The following is a 24,891-nucleotide window of genomic DNA, read 5'->3' as shown; positions in this document are numbered from 1 at the left end:
GGAATACATGGGTTCCGTACAAAGGCTCATTCGGTACTACCCACCAATTAGTTTTTAGACTTTTTATGAGGCCCCAATTAAAGAATCTGAGTGGAAGAGCCTCAAACCTGTAAGGAACCATATAAATATCAGGAATGAAAAAGAAGCTAAAAACACTGTGTAGAAATATAAATGTGATTTAGGCTTAAAGGCCTCATCTTGATTTGGTTTGTTTCTGAAGTATTGAGATTATATATAGTGTTCTCACTAGTGTAAAGATATAAGAAAAAGTCATAATCGATGTATCAGCTTAATGTACATATTTAATCAACTACACAATAAAGTAAAATTGAAGCACCTAAATATCAAAAACAAGAAAAGCTGGTAGAAAAGAACATCAGGCATCCCAGCATCCTGAGCCCCACCTGTTTTCAGGTAACCTTTACAGTCCTAATGTAAACACGAGCCCATCTGTATTAACATACCACACTCTGGGACTCCTCCGATGTCAACGTGGGTCAGACAAATGTCCAGACGGCTTCTGCTCACACGCTGGCCTTGGTCTCCGCAGCTGCCTCCCTGAACATGAGAGAGGACAGAAGGTGTGGTTAGCGGACCTGAGAGCATGCTCTTGACCTAACAGGAGCCGCTGGCTTCCCGACAGGAGCTGTGCTCCTTCAGTCAGTGGCGGCTGTGCACACAGGCACTGCCCACACTGCATTTCAGCTGAGGAACAGTCCTGGAGCTACACCCCTATTGTGTCTCCTCAAAGCCGTAGTGCTTTTGAAATAAAAGTCTGTCCTTTGATAAAAATTACAGAACAAGGTCAGATGTGTGAAAGTTGAGTCAGTCCCTAGGTCTCTGGCCTACAAAGACCACCCACAAAAGGAGACGAGTCGGAGGGGGCGCAAATGCCCAGAGACACTGCCTGTTTGTCAGGCAGCCATCACTGCTGTCAACAGAAGGTTCGGACTGCAGGCGAGCACTCCAGAATCAATCCCAGCTCTGCCTGCAGAGTCAAAGGAGGACCTCAAAGTCAGACTGCTTCCCTAGGGCCAGATCAGGACTAAGGAAGAAAGATGGGAAGGGGAAGGGGAGAAGCTTCTGATATTTCCTATTTTCTAGGTTTACAGGAGAGACTGGGGTAATTGAAGAAAAGGGAAAGAATTCCTTTGGAACACAAGTTCAACTCTGTCTAACCACCAACCATATTCATTCCAATTTTAGCAGTTCTGTGGGAGGAAAAATGAAACATGAAATTCTATGCTTTCCACTGTGCATATATTCCTTCCCTCTACCTGGAATGCCCTCTCTCCTTGGGTCTTCACTGCCTGCCCAGAGTCACACTTTCTATTTTGGGTGAGGATAGTGACAAGAGTAAGCATTTTCAGACTGAGAACACCACAAATAATAACTACCATTACTGAACATCTGAAAAGCCAGACTCTATTAGATACCGTGGGCCCATTTTCTCATTTAATCCTCAAAGACAGGAAATATAATTCTCATGTTATATCGGACCGAGATGTTAGGAAGCTCACTGAAACACACAGCTAGACCATGGTTAGCAGGACTCAGACCAGCTCTCTCTGATTCTGGAGTTCTTCCTATGTCTGCAGACTGCCCTCCAAGTTCTCAGACCCTCAATCCAACATTTAAACCCTGGGTCCTGCATTGTTTTCAAAGAAAACATCTAGCATTTGGGAACCTGCTCTGGTTCACATGCAGAAATACACCCTTTTGCAGATAGAATCAATGACTGTTCCAGGACAATAGAACCATTACTAAAATGTGGGGACCATTTTAGACCTTTCAAAATCAAATCAAATATATGTACACTTTGAAAAACATAATGTTGATATCAAGTTTCTGATGATTTCTAATAAATGGGGAAAATAAAACAAAGAACCCATTAGAAGATATTTATGAGAATTTCAGGCCTTGGAATCTTACTTTATAAACTGAAAGTGACAGTAAATCTAGTTTCTTCTTGGGTTAGAGTGTGCTTGCCTATTACAAGTCAAAAATTAAGGCCTTAATGTTTTAAGTGGCCCAAATGGTTCCCTGTGCATGGGCAGAGCAGGCGAAGCCATCGGCAGTGACACTGACACAGCAAACGAAGCGTCTCCATGCTGGCTCCAGGAGCTGTGGCAGGACCCCTACAGCCTGGCCTTTTCTCCCTTACGGGGAGTGGTTACCTGCAGAATGGGGGCAGGGGGAGTGGGGAGCGTGAGATACTGAGGGCAGAGAGGGAAGTGGTTAATCAGAAGAACAGCCTTGGTGTCAAAAACAATTTTGCTGAGCTCTACTGTCCACTGCACTGCGAAAAAGAGAAGTTTACGGCACAGAGAGAAGACTGATGCTCATGTAATCATACAGGAAAGACAGTTACGGATATCAATCTGTGTGTGTGTGTGTGTGTGTGTGTGTGTGTGTGTGTGAGCTCGCATGCACACTGATCTCACCTAAAACCGCCATTGCTTTCATTTTCATCCCGGCTCTTAGGCAAAACACTGGGCTGACGATCTGCACAGATACTCAAAAGCAAGTGATTTAAAGAAACATTTAACTAGCAGGGGCCAGACCCAATCTTTTTCTTTTATTCTAAAATGTAAATAATCTAATCACTGCATATGAAAAAAATGGTAGGATTTCAAAACTACAGGGTAACTTTCTCATTTGTAAAATGAGGGTTATGGAGAGTTAGATAATCTTTAAGATTCCTTCTGACCTTGACAATTAACATTTAGTTTTCAGTAAGTTCAGGAAGTTGGTCTTTGAATTTAGGTAAATACTCTAGTTACCTGATAGTTACTTCATATTGTCTTTTAAGCCAATAAAGCCCTAGTTATTTATACATCAATATCACCACTTTTGCACAGAAGAAAAGTGCTGAGCTCTCCATGGAAACAGTAACAGCGATGCAACTACAACTCCTGCACCAGGCTGTCTACCATTAGGGACCAATCTGGGAACAAGACACGCTCGAGAGTCAAGACAAGTGACGTCAGAACTGAGGGCTCGACTTCAAGAACTCTCTGCTAGATACACAGACATGCTGATATGTTTACTTGACCTCTTCTATAGCCTTCCTCAAATGGAAACCAGATTTCTCATTAGATACATGATTTGGTCTAATTTTAAAACTGATAGCTTCCTAAATCAAAATTAGTTAATAACAAAAGTTATTTTCACTTAGATAAGTAAAAAACTTTCTACCTGTAGATAAAAGCTCCAGGCCTATTCATTTGTTTTCATGCAGGTTTCTGTGGCTCTTGATGCAGAGGCAAGCTGAGGTCCCCTATCCCCTGAAGGAGCCCATGGGGACACTTGTCTGCCCAACAGAACCCTCCGCTGACAGCAGAGTGAGCCTGAACCTCAGAAAGGGTGACTACGTGGTTCCTTAGCGCTAAGAACACCCTGGAGGTACCACTGCCTGGCTCATGAGGGCATATTCTGTCTCCTGCTGGCAGACTGATTGGACCTTTTAGGTAGATTAGCCTGAAAGTACTCTTCTTTTGTACTTCTGTTTATTCATACACATATTCTTCAGGCTTATACTATTTCCCACCCACACTTCAAGAATGATGATAGTATAGTTAGCTGCTCATATTCTTAATTTTAAAAAATGGCCCATTTGCTTATTACCGTGTGGTGCACTCGTATGTGTACTGCACACCCAGATTTTTGGCCCAAACTTTCAGGAAAAAAAAACTATTGTTTTAATTTTTTAATTCAATTTTTTACTTATTTGTATTTAGAAACAAAACTGGTTATCATATTCCAGGGTATTATTTTGCATATGAATATCATTATTGCTTTCTAGAGTTATACTTTTAACACATGAGCATAAACAAAAAAATTAGAAACACTTACATGGATATGAAATTAGTACTACCCATGTATAATGTGCATCCTTATTTCTCCCTCAAAAATTTAGGCAAAAAGTGCGCATTATACGAGGCAAAATGCAGTGTTTTCTTCAGGCCACTCTAGTTTCATTTCAAGAGCTGTAGCTCATGCAAGAGGAGGACTGTGGGCGGTAAACACAAACGTCCTCCCGCGCACGGACACACAGCAACGGCCTGTGGCCAGGTCAGCACCGACCCTCACACCAGCAGACGCCGCGCTAACCTGGCACGCGCGTCCCTGTTGCGACAGCACTCGGATCCTCTGCGGGGGACGTCCGAGTCGCACTGGGCTGCCAGAGGCTCCCCGGCAGGTGCAAGAACCGACGGAAATCTCTCCAAGTGGAGCGAGCACATGTCTGACATTTTAAAGCACTTGACATCGGAGAAATTATGTGACTTTCTTAGTATCATGTGACATGAAAAATGAGATTTATATGTAGATCCAATTAATTGCCCACAGAGTCAGCAATCCCCAAACCCCAAGCTCACCTGCGTCACGGCATAAACACAGCCCCGCTGTAACCCCAGAGCCCACAGGGGCCCGGGAGCTGGGCCCCGGGAGCTGGAGGGGAGGAGAAGGGCAAGTGTGCAGTGAAAGAAAATTTGCTCCCCGGGGAAGACCTCCCCGAGTCAGCTTTGGGATCCCCAGTGGGAGGCCGGGTGTTTTTGTTCTGCCAATGGCTTGGCAACCTACCATCGCAACATCACGCGTGAGGACCGCACACGACAATGGCCGACACCGGATGGCTGTCGGCCACCCAACTGCGAATTACAGCGCGGTCAGAAGGGCTCCTCTGCCCGCTCCGGGCGCCCTTTCTCGGAGCCACTTCCTCAACAGGAAAACAAGAACCTTTGGAAACTTGTCTTCTAGTCACATTCTCTACCTCCGAGCGCCCCCAGCTCCCACCCAGCTGCAGGCCGAGCACGGTTCGCGTGCGCAAGGGCAGACGCGGGCTGGGCGCTCCGGGGCGCTGGCCCCCGCTTTCTCTGCTCTCGCTGTTTGGCCAGGGCTGCTCCGCTCATCCTCGGGCAGAGCGAGGGGAGCTGGGGGGGGTCTCAGCCCCGGCTGCACACCAGAGCCCCTGGAGAGCTTCGAAAACACAGGGACGCCCACCCGCGGACACCGGGCCTTAACGGGTCTAAGTGAGGCCCGGACCTCAGTACTGCTTCTTTTTCAAAGCAGGTGTGCTGGGATGACACTGGCTGATAACCCTAACTAAGCTTCAGATGTGCAGCTTCGCGTGAGAAAAACCTGCAGGCCCTACCGCGCGCCGATCGCGCGATGTCCGGTCTTCAGCCTCCACGCCCCCCGCCCGTTTCTCCCACCGTCTCGAAGCCCTCCCCGGGGGCCCTACCGCGCTGCCGGGGCCGGGGCCCGCGGGCTGCGGTCGGGGTGGCGCCACCTCCCGGCGCTCGAACTTCGCGGCTCACCTGGCGCCCCCAATGGTGCGCGGAGAAAGTCAAAACCGTAAAACCTGCCCCCCCCCCCCCCCCCCCCCCCGCCACCCAGCCGGGCCAGGAGGAAAATCGACCTGGAGACACAGAGAAAAGGCCCGATTCTGAAAGGACCGCTGCACGTGAATTCTATTTCTACTGGAGAAAAACTCCGAGAAGTTAAACTCAGAACTATGGACAAGGCACAGATGCCACACGGGACGCGAGAACGACCACAAACCGGAGAAAGGGTTGTGTTCTTGGGTGTTTCTGTTTCCCGACTGCGAAACCAGGGGTTTCCGGTGTGAGCGTAAACCGCTTCCTGAGAAAGGTGGCAGGGTCCCGCACCGCGGAGTGGCGGATGCTCCACGCGGGCGAGCAGCCCTCGGGTCGACGGCCGGCCCTCCAGGCCTCCTGCGACAGGCTCTTCTCGGGTGGGGCTCGCGACCCCACCCCCGAACGTCTGCGCGCAACCACCCAGAACCGAGGGAAGGACGCGGGACCGCTGGGGAAGCTCCCGGCTCCCCTGCCCAAGCCGTTCCCGGTGTCCTGTGCGAGGCCGCACTGCACGCGGCCTCGGCGCTGAGACCGGGAGTGGGGGCAGGGCACGCGAAGGCCCGTGCGCCCAGACCAGGCGCGCTCCCACAGCTGGGCAGGCTCAGCCTCCTACCCGGGATAACAAAGCCGTGCACCGGGCCCACGGTAAGTACCTGGGGCTGTCCCCGCCCAGGTGGGAACGCGGGAGAGTTGCCGAGGCCCACGGGGGCCGCCATTCTGCAGGCAGGAAGGAGGCGGCACACGGCTGCGCTCCCCGCGAGGCCGCCCTTGGCCGCTGCCCGGAAGCAGAGCCGGGCCTGGGCCGCCCACGAGGGGACATGCGCTCCCGCAGACACAGGGTGCGCATGCAGCACCGACACACGTGGGTGATCGTCTCCCACAAACCAGCTCTGTGCCGTCTGCGCTTCCTTCATCGCAGCCTAGGCGCTTCGGACACTTCCGGTGGGCAGGGGGCGGGAATCTGCGGGCTTCGACATCACTTCCTGTCAGCACCAGCTTCTGGCGGAAGTGGTGGTGCATGAGTGAAGAGGCACGTGGCCACGAGGCCTCTTCCCACTGTCCAGTGTGTACGGCAGCGTGAGGGCTCGGCCAGGACGAGTTGGCGACCTCAACGCCCGCATGCTCAGTGGTCGCTTGCGATATGGCAGCTGACGGGAGATTTCCAAGTGATCTGGTCCCTTGGACACCTTGCCTCACGACACCTGGGTGTCCTTGTGGCACAGTAACAGTAGCTCCATTTTAGGGGCACGCAGGAGCGCCGAGGCCAGCACCCGGGCCCTGTGGAGTCGGCCAGGGCGCAGCAAACCACCTCCTAAGGTCGAGCGTGTCAGCGTGCTTTCTGCAGCACCCGCGCGGCCGCTGAAGGAGCTGCGGAGTGCCCGCGCCACTGACACGCGACCAGGGACAGAAAGGGAAGGGACACGGCTGTTAGACCGCAGTGACTGCCGCCTTACAAATGAGACCACAGGGTCTTAACGTGGTCTGTCTGGTGTTGGGAGGGGAGGGCATCTAAGCACTGTCACTATGCGTAGATATGCACCCGCCGTCACTCTGGTGGAACCGGGGGCTCCCGGCCCCCCGGCCCCCGGCGCCGCGCGTAAGAAAGTGGTTAGCAGCTGCCGTGGGAACAGTCACACGTGCGCAGCCCTCCGCCGCGTGCTAGAGGGGCCCTCGCTGCGTCTGGGTCCCGGTACCGGATCTGCACCTGCGCACACGGGCCGTCCTCCAGCAGCTGGCGTTCCGGGACCGCGGCACCCGCGTCCGGGCACCCGATCCGCCGAGTGCGCCCGGCAGTGATGTGATCGCCCCATCGCGGCAGGCATGCAGGCAGAGGCTGGAGCGGCAGCTGAGCGCCCGCCGGCCATGTTTTGGGGGGGCGTTCCTGAATTAGGAGACATACTGAACCACACGAAATCTACGCCACGTCTCTCTCTGTCCGAAGAGCCTGCGATGTAAGTGCTGAGGTCTTTGGAGTCGATATATACGAAATCAGAAAAGAGAAATGGTAGACGTGGCGGGAGTCAGGCGCAGAGCTCCAAAGCCTGAATGTGAGTCAGACGGAATTGGAGTCGTGCTGCATTGGAGACCAGGATGATGGCCATCCACGCTGAAGTATCTTGAAAACTGTTTTATCTGCGGTGCATCACCCATTTGGTCAACGACGTGCAGCAACACCACAAACATCAGAGAGTTTCTTCCGCTATCTAGCCAAGATGCTTGCCCAACACGGGGATGCCTTACACTATGGGGAAAGGAAAGTCGGGCAGATGTGGATGTCGCCAGGGAGAAAGTGACAGGAAGAGACAGAAACAAACTTTCTGTCCTCAACATCAGTTTATTTCAAAGGGGTGGCAGTCCAAATATATAGAATCAAGAAATTCAAGGCCACATGTACGTTAAAAAAACCCAGTAGGTTAAATAGAGAAAACACAGAAGATTTGATTTTGTTTTTTTCCAGGAGGTGCCTGTAACTGAGCCAGAATTAGTCAGAAGGAAACTTGAGTGATTAAAGAAGTTCTGATATAAAAATCACCTGAAATACAAGTAAATGACCTGTCACTGCTCCTGGAAAAAAAAAAAAAAACCACCTATTTGAGAGGCAAAAGGAAACAGTACCTCTTAAAAGCAAATGGAAGAAAATGTTACTCGGGGAAGAGACCAATTCTCCAGTGAAGAACGCTTGTCCTGTTCAGGAAACTGTTACTATTCCCATTTAGATGATTTTTTTTTTAAGAGAAAGGACATGATTCATGGCAAATACTCCATTTGGAGGGCTTTCCCCCATTGGTTAAGAAATTAAAAATAAGCTTTGTGATTAACATTGGGATGCGTTTTTTGAGTATATATGGTTTGTGATTTTTTATGTCAATATTCCAGCAGTGAAGCAGACGTTTTCTTTTTTCTAGAAATGCCGTCTCACTAACATCATTAACTCGAGGAGGAAAGGAAGGGGTAAACGGGAGTGGAAATGAGGCCTCTAGGGCCTGTCAGTGTCAAGGTAAGGAGATCAGCGGGGACAAAAGTACAGAGACAACTGCTGGGCGACACAGGTGCTGTCCCTGCGGTGTCCGAAGGCACAGCTCAGTGTTTCACGCTACAGAAGGAAGCAGGTGGCTGGCCTCAGTCTGAAGGAACCCACAATCAGTGGCATCAGGAGCAAGCTTCACCTCTTCATCGGCAAGTCATTAAGAGGGGAGAGCATCACTGTGCCTAACCCAGTGTGTGCAGGGCTTCGGGCCTCCCCACAGGCTCCTCAGGCCACAGCCGTCAGCCTGCCGCAAAGGAAAACAACTGCCGTGCCTTAGCTGGGCGGCCAGCGTCGGGGAAGCCAGAGTCCCCGCTCAGGTGTTCTGCCACCAGTCTGGGAGATCGCTCAGGGCCCACTGGAACTACATGCAGTATGGACACTTTCAGGGCAGGCCAGCAGGAATGCAAATATCTGCTTCCCTGCAAGGTTCAGCTGGGCACAATATGCACACCCCCTGTCCAAGGCACGTTAGTTCTGCGGGTTTTCTCTGCTGCTCTGCTTCCCGTAGGCCCCTCAGTGAAGTAACAGAAGCCCCAGTGTCCTAGCAATGCCTTCTGAGTCATTTTTCCTGCTGGGCTCAAGGTAGAAGCATCTTGAAATTTGCATTCAAACGTGCTGACTATAGGGTGACATGACTGTGGCACCTTGTTTGGGACAAACATTAAACTGGATGGGACACCTGGACATCAGATATAAACCTGGACTGCGCCAGGTACACCGTGGCGTATGGCCACCTGGCAGAGTGCTTTGGACAGGGCAGAATCCACTGGTCCATCACCAGTGAAAAAGGCTCCCACCAAGTGCATGCTGTTCCGCAGATGGGTCATGGCATTCCTGTTAATTTTCCCCCAGAGACAGGTTTTAAAATTCATAACATTCAGTCCCTTTCATATGTCTCCATTCTCCCCTCCCACCACACCAGCAGCCACATGCACTACTCAGTGTGCATAAAGGCATTAGCTCCAGGGAGGGTTTCGGGAATTTCTCAAGAAGAACAAATGCATCCTTTTACACAAAATGAAATGTTGTCTTCCTCCTCCTCCTCCCTATTACCACATGAGCACTTTCCCAGCAAGGAAGGACGGCCAGAAAAATAAAGCTAATGACTTCAAGAGCCATCTAAGGTCACAAAAACGGGCCCCAAATTTTAGTAAAGCAGAGCCATTCTGAGAAATCATGACCAACACCAATGTCATGAAGACTTTCACCTATTTTTCTTCTAAAAGTTTTGCAGTTTCACAGTTTAAGTGTAAGGCTTTAATTCGTTCTGAGTTGACTTTGTGCATGGTGTAAGGGCCCGGTTCCATTCTTCCGCATGCAGATATCCAGGTTTTCCAGCACGTTGTTTAAGAAACTGTCTTTTCCCCATTGAGTATTCTTGCCACCCTTGTCAAAAATCAATTGACAGCGTAGAGAAGGGTTTTCCTGTACTGTTCTCACCGCTCTAGACGTCTGTCTAGGCCAGCGCTGCGTTGTTTTAATTCCTATAGCTGGAAATGTGTGTGTGTCTGTGTGTATTTACTTATTTAGGCTCCCTTTACATTTTACTATCCCCTAACCCCTTCCCTCTAGTAGCCATTATATTGTTGTCTGTCTCTATGAATTAGTTTTATATCCCATGTATGAGTGAAGCCAATGGTTCTTAACTTTTTCTGACTGATTTTGCGTAAAATAATAATCTCAAGATCCATACATGTCGCAAATGGCAGCACTTCATGCTTTCTTATGGCTAAGTATTCCATTGTATGGCAGGGACCCCAAAAACCCAGACCTTATTTATAAAAAATTGTATATTCTTACATGTTTAAACTTCAGTCACCTTCAGAGTACTCTCATTTGATGCAATACACCTATCGAGACCTTTTTTCCGCTGCTCAGACCAGTGTTTGAACTTGTCGATTTCGATGCCTTTCAGTGCTTCTGCCGTTTCTGTTTCGCCTCGTCCACATCGGCAAAGTGTTTCCCTCTGAGGACTTTTTCCATCCAGGGAAACAAAAAAGTCACTTGGGGTGCGATTGGGTGAATTGGGGGTTGCAGCATGGAGGTCATGCCATTTTTGGTAAAAACTGCTGAACACTCAGAGTTGTGTGGGCAGGTGCACTCGTAAATCACCCATCATGAAATGGGCAAACCCATTGAAAGAGTCTTCAAAAAAATAATTCACTGAAGCCCAGTGCAGCCTCTCACAACGACGACAGCTGGTCCACGGATACAGATGGGTTTCTAGAACACTCACATAGTAGGGGAATCCTGCACTACAAGGGGCCCACCCTCCAGAAGATAATTCCAGTTTTTGGGGGGTCCCTCATGTGTACGTACCATATCTTCTTTATCCAGCCCTGCACTGCAGGACACGTGGTTGCTTCCATGTGTTGGCCAACGTGAATGATGCTGCAGTGAACACACAGGTGCATATATCTTTGCAAATGCATGGTTTTGAGTTTTTCAGGTGGATACACAGAAGATGGATTGCTGGGTCACATGAAAGCTCTATCCTTAATTTTCTGAGGAGCCTCGATACTGTTTTCCACAGTGGCTGCACCAGTTGCATTCCCACCGGAAGTGAATGAGGGCTCTTTTTTCTCCACAACCTCTCCAACACTTGTGATTACTTGCCTTGTTGATAATCACTGTTCTAACAGGTGTGCAGTGATATCTCATTGTATTTTTTATTTGCATTTCCGTAATAGCCAGTGAACTTGAGTATCTTTTCATATATCTGGTGGCCATTTGTATGTCTTCTTGGGAGAGGTGTCCATTCAGGTCCTCTGCCCATTTTTTAATTGGATTGTTCGTTTGGTGTTGAGTTTTATGAATTTTTTATATATTTTGGATATTAACCTCTTGTCAGAGCTGTTGTTGCAAATATCATCTCCCAGACGGCTGGTTGCCTTTTCGTTTTGTTGTTGATTTCTTTTGCTGTGCAGAAGCTTTTTAGTTTGATATAGTCCCTTTCATTTATATTTTTGCCTTTACGTCCCTTACTTTTGGGGTCAAATTCATAAAATCTTCTCTAAGACCGAGGTCTGTGAGTTTAGAGCCTGTGTTTTCTTCTGTGGAAGTCACTGTTCCAGATCCGGTGTTTCGGTCTTTGATCCACTTGGAATTGATTTTTGTACATGGGGACAAACTGTAGTCTAGCTCCGCTTTTTGCATGTGGCTTTCCAGTGTTCCCAGGACCATTTATTGAAGAGGCTTTCTTTTCAGCACTGCGTGTTTAGGGCTCCTTTGCCAAAAATTACTTGCCCGTATGCCTTTGGTTTTAGTTCTGGGCTCTCGGTTTTGTCCCATTGGTCTGTGTGTCTGTTTTTCTGCCAGCTGCTTTGAGTGTTGCTGATCCGTAGTACAGTTTGAGTCAGGCAATGTGACACTTCCAGCTTCCTTTTTCCTCAGGGTTGCTTTGGCTATTCAGAGTGTTGTGTGGCTCCATAGAAATCTGATGACTTTTTGTTCTATTTCTTTTAAAAAATGACACTTGGATTTTGATGGGGATTGCATTAAATTTGTACATTGCTTTCAGTAATGTGGACGCTTCAACTATATTGATTATATTACATATTTTTAAGTCAGGAAGTGTGGCGTTCTTTATCGATTGCTTTGGCTCTCTGGGGTGTTTTGTGTTTCCTCATGATTTTAGGGTGGTTTTGTTCTATTGTAAAAAAATGCCATTGGGATTTTGATAGAGATTACGTTGACTCTTTAGATTGCTTTGTGTAGTATGAACATTTTAACAATATTAAGCAACAAAAGCAAAAGTAGACAAGTGGGGCTACATCAAACCAAAAACTTCTGCCCATCAAAGGAAACGTAGTGAAAGGCAACCTACAGAATGGGAGAAAACATTTGCAAACATATCAGGGGTGACTGCGTATAATATATAAAGAATTCCTACAACTCAATAGCAAAAACACCCAAGTAACAGAGTTAAAAACTGGGCAAAGGACTTGAGTAGGCTTTTCTCCAAAGATGACATAGAAATGTCTGACAAGTATGTGAAAAGATGTCCAACATCACTAATCATCAGAGAAATGCAAGTTAAAACCTCAGTGAGGTGTCACTTCACACCTATCATCAATAAACCAACAAACAACAAGTGTTGGCAAGGATGTGGAGAAAAGGGACCTCTAGTACACTGTTGAGATTATAAAGTTGTGTAGCCACTACAGAACAGTATGGAGAGTCCCCCAAAAATGTTTTAAAAATTACCATGTGATCCCACAGTCCTACTTCTGGGTATTTATACAAAGGAATTAAAATCATGAACTCAAAAAGATACCTGTACGCCTGTGTTCTTTACAGCACTGTTCACAACAGCCAAGATACGGGAACAGCGTAAGTGCCCGCGGATGGAAGAATGGATAAGGGAGATGTGGTTATGCGCACAGTGGGATACTACTCAGACTTCAGGAAAGAAGATCCTGACATGAGTGACAACCGGATGAGCCTGCAGAGTGTCGTGCTGAGTGAAATAAGCCAGACAAAGAAAGAAAACTGCCGCGTGGCCGCACGTGCTCGCGCTGTCAGCAACAGTCAAGCTCTTGGAGACGGCAGAACAGTGGTACCGGGGCTGGGGGAGGGGCGCCGTCCACAGTTCAGTTGAGCAAGATTAATAAGTTCTGGAGACCAAGTGGGCAACATTAATTTTCCAGTGAACAATACTCTGTCGTGCACTTGAAAATTAAAGAGGTTAATTTCATGTTAAGTGTTCTTACCACAACGGTAACGTTTAAAAACCCTACCACTCCCCAAAAAGGCATCGAACGTTTCAGTGTACCTCATTCCTCCCCACGTTCACTCCACTGCCACGTTCCCACGGCCCGGAGAGAGGCCTGATGAGGAAGCCTGGGTAGGCCGGGTGGCTCTGGGTGGAAACTAAGGGAGGCAAACACTCGTAAAATATTCTTGGCTTATTTGGTCACCCACGTATCCTAGCAATTAGTCATTGTGAGCTGTGAGGACCAAATTGATCTGTGATTAGGCCCAGCTCTTAATTCCGGCCAGAAATATGAGTGGGCACACCTGACTTCCGCACCCGCTGGCACACGCACATTTTTTTGGTAACTATTATGTGCCTGCTGCTGACCTGTGCTCGCTGATGTCCATGGACGATGGGACATGCTGGGAGAGCTGAGATCTTTTGCCCAAAGGTCTTAGCTCTTTCTGAGGATGCAAAATAGAAGTACAAAAAAAAAAAAAAAACCCCGGTGAAAAGCTGTGCAATAAACAATCAGATGTGAGCTAATTCAGTGCAGCGTAAGGGGGGTGGGATTTACCAAGGGAGCCCTCATGAAGGGGGTATGGTTACTGACTCTGCAGTAATAATTTGCTAGCTGCAACTAAGAAACAAACTATAATAGTACAAAGTTTTGTAAACTTTCAAATTAAAGGTTTACCTTAAAAAAAAAAAAAAGCCAAAAATCCTTAATGTGAGTAAATACTCCTCTGTGTTTCAAAACCGAACACCTTCAGGTTGGTTACCGACGCTGAAACCTCGGTTCTGGGAGGGGTGGAGGAAGGCAGCGAGCATTCGGGGACGTGGGGCACTTATGGGGAAGCTGTCACCCGTCGCAGCATTGTTCTGAAATCCTAACACTGAGCCACAGCACACCCGACACACGCTCTATCCCCTACGGCGGCCCACCCCGCAGTCCGCTCAGGCTGCACACTGTGCAGGCTAGGCAGCCACGTCTGGCTCGGGCCAGGAACACCCTGTGCTCCTGGAAAGGGGCATGGCGTGTTCCAGACACCAGGAGCACCGGTCCCGCTCCCAGGACCTGACACAACACACCTTTCTGAGGCAGAACAGCCATGGGCTGGTGGGAAAAGTGGCTCCACCACGTTACAGAGGTGGCTGGAATCCTCACAATCTATCTCTGCCCATGCATCACCAGGAGGGGCCCCTGTCGGGCGAGAAGGGACCTCATGCCATGCCGTGAGCTTACCAGTGGGACTCTTTCTGTGGGGCTGGTGAGGAAGGGGGCTGCATCTGGGCCCAGCAGCATTCTTGTCCACCCACAGGCTCCAGGGCCCAGAGCTGGGTGTAGGGCAGGGGTGGAGGCAGCACCCAGGTCTGCCCTGGGGGAGGGAGGTCCCCTTGCATCCTGGTGCAGCCGCAGGAAACTGCCGCCCGCGCCCACCAGGGCTCCCAGTGCATCCCAGGTGTACTTCTTTCTAAGTAAAGCACAGTGATGATCAGCGACAGTGGGAACTTCAAACCTCGAGCGGCTTATCATCTGCGTGTCTTCAGCTTTGGAGATGCTGACTCACCCCCTTTACTGCTGGGCAGTGTCCCCCACGCACAGCGCCCAGACTGGCTTGCTCAAAAAGGTCTGTAAACACCCAGCTGTCCAGGCCTTTCCCGGTCTGGTCCCTAAATCATGGTTTGGCGCTACATGACTTTTCACCAGCTTCCTGAGGCAGTGTGTCCTTTTAATTAACTTGAAAGCAAAGGGAAGAAATCAATACTGCCTGGTGTGTCAATGGTTTGGGAGTGGTGCCTGGGCGGGGTCACCTGGCCGAGCTGGGGTGTCATTGTGGACACTGGGCCGGTGCTCGTGCTTTCCCATCAGAGGCACCGGGAAAGAGGGCTGACCCTCCTCGGAAACTCGGGTTCTTTCACAGAAATTGCCCTTTTCTGGGCACACCAACCGTTTGGAAATGACGGGGAGCAAAACTGAGCCGGCGTCTCAGCATTCTAACAGACACATAGAAAGCACGCTCTTTCTCCTTGACATGTCGGGGGGATTTCCCTTCCACTGCCCTCGGGCCCCTGTCACTTGTTACAGCACACAGACACCCCTCCTTCCCTTGTGTCCTCGGGAGTCCCTGGGCCGCACAGTGTGCCACTTCCAGCAGTCAGCCCTCAGCCTGAGGGGTCGGCTGGAGGTCACACAAGACCACTGGGGTGCTCGGACCGCAGGGTTACCGGCCACCTGCACCCCGCAGGGGCGATGTGCTTCCAGCGAGGCGCCTCTCTCCGCATGACAAGCTGTTCCCTTCCCAGTAAGGGAGTGGCCTGGAGGGGGCTGAGCACTCTGGACCACTGGCACTAATCCTCAGAGGACTGGTAGAGAGATGACCTGCCTGAGTCCGCTTCTCCTCAGGACGCAGCCCAGAGCAGTGACCTATCTGTGCATCTTACGGGAACGAGAGCAAGGGCCGTGGGAGCCCGGCCAGGCCTTCTGCTCCCGGAGCACCCCGCGGGCCACCCGCTGCTCCCACAGTGCTGGAACAGTGTCCAGTCACGGAGGGTCACAGCCGCAGGGCTGGACCAGGCGCCAGTTCGCCCTTCCAGGCTGTCTGAAGGCCACGTGGGAAGCACGTCTGCATCAGCCTCTGGCCTGGAGCCCTGAGCCCCGCCCCCTGCCAGCCCCATGTCCCTCTCACTAGCCTGGCTCCCTTTTCGGCTTCCTAGTCTCTGCACACCCATGTCTCTATCTGTTTGCCTTTCTCTATGTATCAGCAAACTTAATTTCAAACAGACATGCTGAAAACTTTTCAAATTCTGATACGCCCCATTTCACCTGTAAATTTATTCTTCATCACTTTATTAGCAAATATCCAACTCCCATGTCTGAGCCCCACTCTGTGCTAGGTGCTGTCCCCACACTTGGTTATAGCAGAGCGTGGAACCAAAGTGGAAGGGCTGGGGAATATAGCCATTGTAATGTTTTCCTTTACTTGAAAATCCAGCTATGGAAATATCATGGAGACCCACCACAGCAGCCAAATACTAGTTCATGTGATCACGGCCAAGCGAAAATCGTGAATATGTATCGTGTGCCAGTATGGACTGTGTCCTGTTGACAGGAAATAAATAAAAACGGTGTGACGTGTCAGGCCCACCAACGGCCCTCTGTCTACTCCAAAAGTCACATTCGTGACAGGCCGATGCTCCTTCCATCAGTTACCGTTAAATGCATCAACATCCACATTCCATAGCCATTGCAGGAAACGCACGTCCCAGTGTGGGGGACACTAGATGGCTGTGCCGTTATTTTCACAAACATGCAGCGTGGCGGGGTACTGGCGCAGAAGCGAACTCTGCACACGGGTGTGCAGGCAGACTCGAGGCTGAATGTTAGTGGACTGAACAAACGAGTGACCCCTGAACTTACTAGTCGGTAAGTGTTGTCTGAACGTCCCGCACGTTTTGCGCCCGTTGATGAAAACAAACCCACACAAGTAGTCTTGGCTTGCTCCTTCCTGTGAATTTGCTCATCTATAGAAGGTGAGCTTTGGAAACATGGGACCACTTTCCCTTTGAAATGGGGAGGAGGAGGGGTTGCTGTACTTCTATTTTTGCCAGACTTCAAGACAAACTTGACTGAGATGTCAAATCGCAATGACTGTGCCTGCCACTGAACATGCTGATTTATGCACATTCCTGGAGCTGATGTCTGCTCACAACGAACAATGAGCTGTTCCCTCCCTGGAAGACAGGCAGCTTTGTGCGCCCAGATGGCGGGGACCGAACCAAAAGTGGAAACCTGATCAAATCCTGCAACTCTTGAAGGATTTAAATGGGCTCCTTTGTCTCATCTAAAACTTTGCTGAAACCCAGGTTATTAATTAGGTTATAGACATGGTGATATGTGATGATTATTTGATGTATGAACAAAGTCCTTGAGCAGCAGACTGCTTTAAAGAATCAGACTTTTTGCTTTAATGAAAAAGCAAAAGCACTTGTGACTTCTGGGACTTTGTGAATGTCCCTGAATAATAATCATTATTGAGCCCCTTTTAGGTAAGTACATGTCTTTGTTTTTATTCATTCAATAAATTATTCAACCTATATTTACTCAGCATCTACTATTTGCCAGAGAGTGAGCAATTGGGCTCAACCCTTAATTCTAGGTTAAATATGATTTTAAAAGAATAGCCATCGTCATAGTAACAGAGTTTGTGAAACGCCTTTCACATTTCACAAAATCATCTGATTTTATCCTTCCAATAACCTTGATAAACATGTCTTTATATTATGCTTGGTTTTAAAGGTGCAGACGGGATGTGAAGTGAGAGGTGGTTTGTGAAAAGCACACGAGCTGACACTAGAACGGCACCGGTCTGAGCGCTTGGTTTCCACTCGCAGGTGAACCTGGGGGCTCTGTGTTCTCCCAGTGGCGCCTGCTCTTCCACTCACCATTGTCACGTCGGTTCTCCACAACCTCAAGACACCTGTCCCTCCTCAGCACCGATGGGGGGCTCAGTAGATCCCTGTCAACTGACTTGTTTACCAAAATGTGATAAAGAGCAATGTAGTCAAAACTTGAAAATCAAATGCTGCTGTTTCCTAAGGAACACACCACCTTCAGTGAGGCCTGGGCAAGGGGGAGGACCCCGGCCTTCAGCTGCAGGTTGCAAGGCCCATGGAGTTGTTCCTGCTGAAGGAGCGCACGCGGTGCTCTGCGGACCGTGTTGGGACTGTCCCCAGCCAGCCACGTTGGAGAGGGCCTCTCAGAGCATTCCATGTTGAGAGGATTTATTTGCTCTGGAGGCCAAGAGCGGGTTTTACAAACCAAACGAAACCCAAACCCAGCTTGTCTGAAAATCAACAGAGTCCATGGCCATAGGAGTAATACACAGCATCACCAGTGAAAATATTTGTCACCTCACTTCTCAGGAGAGCCAGGTATGAAGTAATCTACCCCCTCAGGAATTCTCCTGAGCGCCGTCGCCCACAGAGGAGGCCTCTCACCTGGAACCACTGCAGGGTCCCAACTCACACACACTGTCGCCCCAGCTGCAGGTTTCCTTTTTCCCATTTCTCGTCGGCGGTATCTCTTGGACACACTCTCATCCAAGAACAAAAATATGAATTGAGATTATATAGAAGCAGGAAACGAAAAGACACCAAAAGGTCAACTACGAAGGCACAGCCATATTTGATTTAACAAAATATGAACAATGTGTATCCCAAATCAGACTAATAATCAAACAAGTATCTACTGACACCTTTCATCTTTTCATCTGTGTCAGGCACTGGGAAATCCTTTTGGTAGCAATTAATACCTTGAAGGCATAAGGCACATTCCTAAGGAGAAACAACCCGGTTTTGGGCAGGAAAGGAACACGGTCATTAATAAGCACCGTAGAAGCGTAGGTGACTGAACACTGGGGAGGAGCGGCAGAGGCAGCACGAGCTGTCGGAGTGAGAGCAGGGGCCGCTCCGTAGTGGACGGCGGGTCAGCAGGACGGGGCAACTGAGATCTCAGCCTCCACAGCGCCCACCCAGTGTCCCCTCTGTGCTTCATGCGCTAATGATCTTCCTCATCCTCTCCACTTGTATTTAGTCATAAGCACGAAGTTCCTCTTTTCTTTTCTATTTTTAATCTTTTAATCCTTTTGGCTCACTCCTGGAGAAGGAGTTTCATGGGGCAAGTTAGCTGTTTGTGTCTGTGTGGCTGCAGTGCGCAGGCGGGCAGAGCTCTCTCTGTGCCCTCTGAAAGGCAGACCAGTGCTGGAGACGAGGTAGCCATGAGTATGAAGGTTGCAGGTCTACATCACACAGCCCGGAGCCATCTATGAAACCGTCACCATGGCAGCAGAGCCCGGACAGGAAACAGAAGGGACGTGGCCAGCTGCCATTCAGACCGCAGGCAGAGTGGAAAGAACACGCACGCCTCATTGTACTGGACCACACCAATTCCTCGCATCCCTGCGTCAGAGGCTAACATGAATCCCTTTAACCAACTTTTGGGTTAAAATATACAGAAATAAAGTACAATTTCTAAATATCTATCCCCCCAATCAGTTTAATCCAGCATAGCCACACTATTTAAATTGCTGAAATAATTTTTCGTGTTCGAGATTGTCATACAGCATGGAGCGTCCCTCGTTGCCACAAGAAGAGACTGCCCACAGAGCTCGTCAGGATGTCAGATGGCACCTGTTCCTCAACGATGACTTCTCTGAGGCCCAGGGCCCGTCTGTCCCACTTCTTTTTAGAATCAGAGTGGCAACACTTCTCCGGAGGAAGACAGGGGCCCCTCTGCTGAGTGACCCCCCCTGGGAGAGCGAGCCTCCCAAAATTCTGCATCTCAGACTCCTCCTTGCTTCATCCTAGTTCCTGCTTCCTGGGAGGAGAAATTGAGGAAAAGGAAAACTTTTCCTTCCCAAAGGAGTCCAATTCAACGTCCTTCCGAGCACCCATCAATTGCTGTGAATGAGACCTAGGAGTCTGAGTTTTCAAGGGTCCTTCTCAGTCGCTTGAACTCAAGTGGCAGACATACAACTGTTTATTTTTAAGTGGTACCAAATGGCCCGAATGAGGTAGAATACACTCATCCGCATAAGTAGGTGAAGGAAAGTAAAGTGTGTGGAAGGCCAAGGTTCTCACATTGGAGTCTGGACTTCTGACTGATGAAATTTTTACTCAGGCAGGTCAGAGGCGACATCATTTCACAGGAAGTCCCCCGGTGATTCGGGACACAGTGGGAGCACATGCATGGTTCACGTACCCTAAGCACCTTGTAAAATTCTTTCCACGTGGGGACAACATGCCTGTTTCCATATATGAAGGGTGCAGCCTCACACAGACCATAACAAAATGATCACATTCAGGATAAAGACATTCCCATTGAAGCAGGACACAAATTCTGGGACCTGCAAGGTCCTCCCAGAAGACGGTGTATTGGTCATGCCAACAGCCACGAAGAAGTGGCTACATTCCATCTTTGCCCACCGGTCTCTCTTCACATCCACAGAGTTACTGGGCACCAGCACGCCCGCCGTTTGCATAGGAATAGATGCTCATGAAGAGCGGGATGTCACAGCCTCCCAGGGGCGGCCCCACTGTTACATAAACCACTGCATGTGCAAGGTGGCCCATGACAAGGATGGGGGGCAGGGGCAGGGGAGAGGGCTGGATGTCCTCTGGAGGGAGTTAGAAGGCTTCCTGGAGAAGTGCATTCGAACCAGCCCTCGAAGGGTAAACAGTGACAGCGGGTGTTTGCATGGACACAGGGCAGGCCACGGCAGTGGGCGGGGATGGTGTAAAGGACCCAGAACCGTGAACCGGGGATAGTCAACTCCTCACTGCAGGGACCACCTGACGTGAACGAGGGCAGCGCAGGGGCAAAAGGCAGATGAGAGCGGGTCGGGGTTTCCTTGAACGCTGGGCAAGGTGTTCAGGTTAAGTCCCAGGACAGAGGAAGACCCTGGTGCTGTGTGAGCACAAAAACACGCTGAAGCTGTGCTTGGAATCATCAATCTGAAAACAGAATGTGGAGTGTGTGCTTGTGTGGGGGGTAAAAGGGGGGGGCAGCACTTGAGGCTACTGTCCCCGTCCAGCAGAAAGATAATGACAGTCTCCTCGGAAGCAGCGGGAGAGGACTGAAGGGATGAAACAGTTGGGAGAGCTATTTTAGCGACAGAATTGGCAGGAAGTAGCCACTGATTGGCTGCCAGGTTAATTATCCCAAAGAATAGCTCTGGTCTTGTCACTCAACCGCACACAAACCTTCCGTAATTTCCCATTATCTGGAGGACAAAGTCATGATCTCGGCCTGCGGGGACTCTTGCGAGTGTGACACTGTGACCCTCTGCCACCTGCCGGCCAGTGCGTCAGGCCTGCTCTCCGCCACGTCTCGGGAAATGCCCGTTCTCGCACCAACAGGGTCCCCACGCCATCCCCTAAAAAGGCACGTGTGCTCTCTTTCCTAGGGGTTTTCTCGCCTCATTTTCCCTGCCTGAACCTCTCCCTGGTCTGTACCCATCGGCTGCAATCCTCCTTTTCCTCCTAGGGTTGTCCCAGATGTGACCTTTGCGGGTCACTCCACCCAGCCTTCCCCAACTGTCTCTCCCTCCTTCGAGAAAACCCTAACATTTAATTTATGGTTCTTTACCATTTGTGCCAAATCCCAAACCATACTATGGCCTTTTATACATTCATTTTCTCTTCTCTACAGGTCCACAAAATTTCTGAGAGCAGAGGGTGGATCTGACTCATTTTCCTAGAACCCGCAGCATCTACCCCGATGGAGGGTTTTGAAGGAATGGAATGAAGAACAGTCATATGAACAACTGTCGGCTGCAAGGGGGCTTACAGCAAAATTCCGCTACCTAACGCCAGAAACCAGGAATGAGCAAATAAAAGAATAGAAGAGAGGAGAAACTTCCCACTGCATCCCATCTGTGGACACATTGTACCCACTGGGTCAAACCCCGAAAGGCTGATGTCTCACCTCATGCCGCTACAGCCCCCTCATCGCGCTCAGAACCCTGGTCTGAACTTGGCCAGTGGGGTCAGATTTTGAGACTACCGATGCCAAGGGAGGAACTTAAGATTTTCATAACCAAGATCACGCAAGAATCAGAAAAGGCGGCTGACGGCAAATCCCAGCCGACGGGCTGTGAGCACCAAGACATGTGCCACATGGCAGGTTCCCGCAGACCACGTCACACACATGCCTGTCTCCAACCTGTGCCTTCCGGGCTGATGAATCCAGACAAGGATGTGGCCCAGCCGCCTGGATTAGGTGACTGCTCTGCCTCCTCTAATCAGTCTGCTCCCATGCGCCTTCCGCAGCACGGAAAGGGGTCGTGAGAGGTGAGATGCACAGAGATGTCGGTCTCAGGTGGTGCACGAGGGAGCCCTAGCACGGCCTTCCTGTGGTTAAATGAAGTCCCAGGTATGACCACCCAGGGAATGAGGGCAAACTTGCTGAGGCCCACCACTTGGGGGCCCTGCTCGGGCTGTAGCGCTTGAGCTGGGAGTCTGGAGTAGAGCCTGCTGGATGGAGGCCAGGCCCCCAGCATCCTCACTCCCACAGGTCGGGCTCTGGGACAGGAGCAGACAAAGGAGGCCATGTGTCTGCCCTTGGTCCTCACCCTGAAGAAGCCTGGTCCGAGTGAACACACAGTGTGGGCAGGTGGAGACCTCCCAGAGGCGTCACCTTGTGAAAGGACCCGAGAGCAGATGCGCTCTCCCAGAAACGTGTGACTCTTTGGCCTGGGACTCCATCACCACGACAGCCCAGCCAGGCTCTGCGAAGCCCAGCATGGGGAGGGCAGCAGCTGTGCTGATTCATAGGTGGGCCCCAGCTCTTTGCGATTCCAAGAGCATCTCCTTGCAGTGGCTGGGCCTCGGTGAGCTCATGTCTCTGCCTGGGATGCGCATGAATCACGACGCTCAGCTACAAGGACTGCAGCATCTAACTGTGTGTGTGAGGCCATGCAGCTTGGTGGCAACGGGCTCAGGTGCATAGTCAGGGGAGATGCATTCTGGGACCCCGCTGGGAAGGCTGCCTTGCCCACTGGGGCTCGGGATGGGAACTTAGGAAAGGATGGGATCCCAGGGGAGCCACAAGCACGTGGCAAGGGCTGGCACCCCACCCCTGTGAAGTCACCCCACTTATGTCAGGACCCAGACTGTTCTGCCTCTGCTGTCCCGCCAGGTGGTTCCCGCCCCTGACACTGAGAACTAGCACCGCAAAATAGTCCCCGCACCTGCCGCGCCTCCAGAGCATACCGCTTCTGAGGCTTACTAAGGATTTTCACTCCTGGTGGCTTTTTGAGAGTTTCAGCCCTTACCCATTCTTCCTATTTTTAGATCCTGTGGAGATAGAGACAAAGCCTGCCTTCAGTTCACCAAGGACGGCAGGGAGCGTGCTCACTGCTTCAAGGGCATTTCCCCACACGTCGTGCGTGGGAGGGCCTGCCAGGACGCCGCGGACACCCAGAAGTGGGGCAAGGGGAGCTTCTGGCCAGAAGCCAGCTGAGAGGGCGACGAGGAAGAAGGGGAGGAAGAGTGCAGACAGGAGAACCTTTCTTGGCTCCTTGGCAAGCAAGCTCATGGTTGAGGGGCCATTGCTGGACAAGCACTAACAGACCAGAAGCAGCAGAAATTGCGGCTGCCAGGGTGTGGAGGAAAAAAGTAAGGACTTGGGTCGGCAGTGAACCGAGGACATGATCAGTACAGATGTGTTACGTGCCTCTCGGAGCTCCCCTGTGCTGAGGGCTCCTGTCCTACTTGACTGCCTCTGGTGCCTCCACGAGGGAAGGGCAGGAATGGGTAGGTTTTTGTCAGTGTCTGTGGCACAGTAATAGCATTTTTATATTTAAAAAATCAAAGCTGATATCACTTAGCCCATCATTTTCTGAGAATCTCAGCTGACATAAAAATGAAGCTCCGGAAAGGGAGCACAATCAGCGTGCACAGGCCCTTTGCACAAGCTCCTGGGCGAGGATGCCTTCGCTGGGGGGAGGCGGGTGGAGCCAGCAAGGTGGGACCAGCTCTCTGCAGAGGGCCTGGAGCTCGGGAGAAATAACCCCCAGCTCATTTCAGTGAGAACTGACCTTCTGGATAAGGCTTTAGTTAAGCGTGGTTTAGGTTTGTAAATCAATTTAAAATAAATAGCTTGGGGAAAATAAGAAAGTGTAAGAAAGTGGAAAGGTGGAAATTTTTCCTGAAAGAGCCACTACAGGAAAGATAACGCTTCTTGATGTCGCAGCTGGTGTTGGAGCCACCTTTGGAGTGGGGACAATGGCCTCTTCGCTGTGTGAGTGTCAGGGCTGTGGCTCACCACGCAGTGCCGGTCGGTCACGAGACAACGTAAGTGAGAACCATCACTGACAGTTTCCCTTTCGGGCACACTGCACCTTCTTGGAGTCACGTGTAAATTTGATCTTACACGGGGGCGTGAGCTGTGACTCGCAGGAAGCCACAGAGAAGCCTGAACTGGACGGCTTATTTATCGTCACACACACTCTTAGAGACATGCCTGGACTCTGCGCTTCCTGTGACATGGGGCTCCCGACACGCTTGTCTCGGCATCGCACCTGTCTGTGGAAGAAGGAGAGATCCCTACTTGCATAATTCCAGAGCAAAGAAGAACTAACTATTCCCATTGTTCGCTTAGTATTTATAACTGTTTTATGAGAAAATGCATGAAATTATTCATGACTATTTCAAAATTAAAAGTATTTAATATTTTTGTTAATCATCTAGTAAAAATAATAAACCCCTTGTCTTACAGGTATTTAGACCATAGAATGAAATGATGTAGTTTTGAGAACTTTGTAAAAAGCAAACTATTAACAGTTTCCAAAACAGAACTGCCTCCCACTTATCTATACGCACGACTCCCCAGGGCCACGAGAGCCCACGCACAGACCACGGGTAAGAGAACGCACACCACCCGCTGCAATGGTGTGCGGCCGGGACGGTCCAGACACCGCGATCATCTACTACGTTCACTGCGGTGACATTCACACAGGCTGCCCTGTGTTTTTGGAAGTGCCCCACACTTCCAAAGCACATGCCTTTTTAGGAATCGCCCCCCCCACTTGTGAACCACACAGGCCACCTGCTGTGCAGGAATGGGGTGCCCTTCAAGTCCCCATCATGGGTGTGCTGCGTGCCGGACAGCCGGTGACCACCAAGGAGCACCCAACGCTTCCTCTGGTGGCTCGATGTCCATCAGGGTTGTTTCGTTTGCTTGTTGCTATTGAACCTTTCCCATGTTTGTATGTTGTGTTCTC

The 24,891-nt window shown here is 50.2% G+C and overlaps 1 protein-coding gene across 17 annotated transcripts in view; it reads right to left on the bottom strand.

The window, feature by feature from the left end:
- Positions 1 to 24,891, bottom strand: part of MYT1L (myelin transcription factor 1 like) — a 351,165-nt gene that overhangs the window by 310,515 nt on the left and 15,759 nt on the right. For 16 of the 17 annotated variants that reach the window (XM_053924170.1, XM_053924160.1, XM_053924168.1 and 13 more), the window contains exon 2: positions 465 to 558. The gene's annotated coding sequence lies outside the window, so the exon portion shown is untranslated. Of the gene's footprint in view, positions 1 to 464; positions 559 to 3,198; positions 3,237 to 24,891 lie in introns of those variants that run through there. The other variant, XM_053924166.2, reaches the window with a different exon arrangement.

This window comes from Desmodus rotundus, chromosome 5, assembly GCF_022682495.2.
Source record: "Desmodus rotundus isolate HL8 chromosome 5, HLdesRot8A.1, whole genome shotgun sequence".
Taxonomy (NCBI): Eukaryota; Metazoa; Chordata; class Mammalia; order Chiroptera; family Phyllostomidae; genus Desmodus; species Desmodus rotundus.
This window is presented reverse-complemented; position numbering and strand designations above follow the sequence as displayed.